This window comes from Acanthisitta chloris, unplaced genomic scaffold (genome assembly GCF_000695815.1).
Source record: "Acanthisitta chloris isolate BGI_N310 unplaced genomic scaffold, ASM69581v1 scaffold44341, whole genome shotgun sequence".
Classification (NCBI taxonomy): domain Eukaryota; kingdom Metazoa; phylum Chordata; class Aves; order Passeriformes; family Acanthisittidae; genus Acanthisitta; species Acanthisitta chloris.
In genome coordinates, this window is record NW_008657375.1 from 660 (window position 1) to 4,974 (window position 4,315).

Here is a 4,315-nt window from a genome sequence, read left to right on the forward strand (position 1 = left end):
TAGGCTGAGCATAATTGGTATCACAGCAAACTGGTGTAGATAACAGAGGAGTGGAGTGTAGCTGACTGGACTTGCTGCAGGGGTCTGTGATTTCATGTGGTGGCTCAGGCTTAGTCATTTGTGTGGAGGTTTTTTGTTGATTTGTTTTTAATGCTGTGGAATCTCTAAAAAGGCAGGTAAGGGTGGTTGAAAGATAAATCTACCGTGTGACAAATTTGCTTTGACTTCCTGTGTAAGATTTGGAGCAACATAGACGTGAAAGTGGTTTCTTGAGAAACGAAGACTTTTCATAGTAGCATAATTCTGTGATGCTAGATAGGATAATATGGACTGCTCCGTTGGTTAGGTTGGTTTTAAACCCAACAAATTTGCTTTTCTGCTATGGATTTTTTTTAAAATTCAACCGAACTCTGTATTTGCAGTGCTGCAAATAAATGTGATGCATCATGTTTGGGTGGGGAAGAAGTTCAGTGTACTTCCTCTGCTGGATTTGAGAGCTCAGCACAAACCGTATAATGTCCAGTAACTCATTCAACAAAACAGTCCTTTTGGTTGTTTGCTGTGTGAACCATCCCACTTCCCAATGTGTTCTTTGTCTTGGGAATGAAAGTGGTGTCATTCTGTCTGAGTTTTGTACATGTGTGAACGAAACACAGTCCTTTAATTTGCTTTCCTTCCTCCTCAGTTAGAAACAAACCTCTTAAGGTTCCATTGAGGTACTGTTGCTCATTTTTGGTAGCTTTGTACCATTCTCTGTTCAGTGTTTTGTAAAACCACTTAACTGTTTGTGTTTCTTTGTGCTGTTGCTTCTTCAAGAGCTGCAGCATTGCAGGTATTCTAGGAAATGTGTAATGTTTGGCTTAGATAAGGCCAAAGCTTTAGTGTTCCTGTAAAACAATGCAAGTTAAAGATTTGCTTATATAATATAGAACGCGGGTATTGTTTTGTGTACCCTCTGCAAAGATCTGCTGGGAACAAAATAAATAAAGCTCTAGAAGTGCTTGTGATTATTCTTAATTTGTTAATGAGTGGCTGTTCTCATACATTAACTTTTGTGTCATCTGAGAGTTTTGACTAGTGGCATGTGTGCTAGTTGTGCTGTCCTGTTTTTCCCTTCACTGTCAGGATTGTTTGGGAGAAAATAAATGGCAACTGTTGCTTTGAGTTGCTGGTGATAGGGAGCAGTAGGAATGTGCAGGACAGATGAAGAGCAGCCGCTTGAGTAACTGCAGGAATTGCTGCTGTTTGACACTTGAGAAAAAGCATTGGTGGAAGTTATTTTTAGCAGCTTTTGTTTTCACTCTGGAAAGGCAGCTGCTGAGTGGTATGAAACCTCCAGGGATGGTGTTGTGTTAGGAGAAGTTCTGCCTCTTGGAGAAATGACCAGTTACTAGATGCCACAGGAGTGGTCACACCTCGTGCTTTTGTAGGCATTTTTAAATTGTAGAAATACTGTAAGAGCAGCGTTTTAAGAGTCCCTTATTTGGAATTCTGCTGAATCTGGGGCCTTATCGACTCAAGCCGTTCAGTGTATGATTTGATGGTTGTACAGAAGGGCAGGGGGTGGAGGGTGAGTGCAGTGCAGTGTGTGAGATCCTGAGCACTTCAGGTCCCTCCAGTGCTGTCTGTAGAGTGCAGTGACTTGGAAGTTAGGAACTTTTGTTACTGAACTTCTTGGAGTTAAAAAAGTCTGTAGCAGTGTTGGAAGCACTGAAGAGGCTGTTTGGGAGAGGGTGTGTCCCAGTGAGTAACAGCTCACGGCTGAGCTGTGTGGAGCTAAACCCACTGCAGCAAAAATGCTGAACTTTTGATCCCAGGGAGGTGCTGGAGAAATCTCAGCTACCTTTGAATGTTTGAGTGGACACCTGGGCTGTTGTGCATCATGTCTGCCAGAGAGACAGGTCATGTGAATCAGAGAAAGAAAGGAGTGACACAGACAGGTTTTTATGAAGGCTGTCACTGTGTGCAGGTAAAACAGCTCTGAGCAGCCCCAGTACAGTGGGCAAGTTTCATAAAGCTTGTTAATATATATAAGGGCAGGAAAGAGAAGATATGCTTTGTTTTCAGCAGCTAATGCACATGTGGTTCTGTAAATACAATGATTCCTGGGTGGTACCCAGAAGCAGAAAGAGACTCGGTGCTCTGTCGTTAAGGTGGTTAAAATGTTGGATTTCTGTAGGCCACATTTTTAATGACAGTCAAATGTTACTAGTTTCATTTATGTAATAGTGGGTGGACAGAGCTGTGATTAAGTAGTTGCTAGAAATCTTATGACTAATCTTGGTGTTATTTTAGTTTCTTAGTCTCAGCCTTTATGTACAGGGATTTAAATTTTGCCAAACAGTTGGAATTCTCCTTAGGGGAGTTGCTTTAATACAGAAGTTGGGAGTCTAAAAAAGTTGATAAAGCACTTAGAGGATGTACTTTATAAAGGTAGGCATTAGTGTTTATTTTTAAGACTGGTGACCATAGTGATTTGATTTGTGGGGCAGTGAGCCAAAAGGCAAGGAAAGCAGGAAACCTGGATGGAGCAAGTCTGAAACAGGGTTGTTGGACGTGTTTTTTCTTGTTGAAATGGCTCTGGCTGATTGGTGCTGCAGAAACACACTACAGGCACTTCTTCTAAGCCTGGAATGAAACCTCTCACCACCTTCCTGTGCTGCTTTGATTAGCCAGAGTAGACTCACCAGTTTCTGTATAAGGTGAGCAGAGGAGCCTGAGTGCAGAGAGAAGTTCTTGATCTACTGCTGAAAATGGGGAGTTCAACATTAATTTGTTGGAAGCTTAAATTACCTGTAATGAACTTACTGGAAAATGAAGTGGCAGACCAAACAGGCTCTGGAAGCATGAGAACATGTTGTCTCTGCACCTCAGGAAATGTCCCAACGCAGCTGGATGCTGCTCCACTCAGGAACCTGAAGGTTTTCCCATTTTTCCTCTGTCAGGTGGCCCAGCAGAGCTTTCTGTTTCGTGTTGAGTGCAGTTCAGCAGTACATTCAAACTGATCTAACTGATCAGCAGGCAGCTGAAATAGCAAGCTGTCCTTATGGGGGAGGAATAGCTTTCCCTCCCTCCTTGTTCTGGCTTGTTCCAGGCAGTGAGTGCTGGTACAAGAGCTAAGATGGGATCTGCTCTTTTGGCAGCTGTTAAATAGGTAACTGCGTGGTGTACTGCTCCCCCACTTTCCCACAGAAGCTTTTGAAGGGTAAATCCATCTTCTACTTCGGAGCACAGGCACAGCTCAAGCCTGTTACTACAGGGAAATGTTCAGAGATTGCACTTAACAAGAACAGAATTAAATGCCCCTTTTATCATGTTAGAGCTTGGTAAAAGCCAGTGCCTGTGGAAAGGGAAAAAATCAGGCTGTGCGAGGAGCTGTGTCTTCGAAGCAGGTGTGGAAAGGAGAGTGGAAAACTGCCTGGTGTGAGCAGAGAGAGTTGCAGCAGGTGGGATGGGCTGTTCTGCTAGGTATTGGCTCAGGAGCCTAAATCACAATTAACAAGTGGTCACATAGAAAAAAATCCTAGACAGTTTTGCATGCTGAAGCAGCTCTTCCACATCTCAGGAATTTGTGTCCCTGCCCATGGCAAGGGGTTGGGACTAGATGATCTAAAAGGTCCATTCCAATGCCTAAAATCCTATGATTCTATGAATTTAAGGTGGTGATGTCAGACACTGCTATCAAATAGCTTCTTGGGCCAATGCAGTGTGGAACTGCTCAAAGTTTAACGCAGAGACGTGTCACAGATTGAGCTGTGACTTATGGTTGTGACAAAGCTCAGATTCACTGGTGAAGGATTTAGTTCAGGAGGCTCATGAGTCAAACCGAATGCTAATGGCAAGATTATCCGTGTGGGTGCAGTAAGGTTTCAAAGTTACTGCTGACTGGCTTTGAGCAAATCGTGGTGGTGATAAAACATCTGCAAGACAGTGCAGTTTTCCTTGCACGGGAGTTTGTTTGGGAAGAGATCCGGCTGCACGGCTGTCTGGCAGCATTGTCTTGGAGGAACTAGCTGCACACTCTCCTCTGGAATCTCACACTGTGAAAGGATTGTGCACTGCAAGAGAACCAGCCTGCAGTGTCAGAAACACTCTTTGCAGAGTCTGTTTGAAAAAGAAATACAGTCCAATTTCAAGTTTTCCAACACTTTAATTGAAACATAAATTCAGTGGTGTCATTAATCTAATGTTTGACTCCAGATAAGACGTGGGGACGAGGGGAAAGGAGCTGACTGCCAGAGCTGTGAAAGGGACCTGGAACAGAACCTTGTCCTGCCCCCACATGGGGCTGTGGAGAATTAGAGCAGTAGGGAAA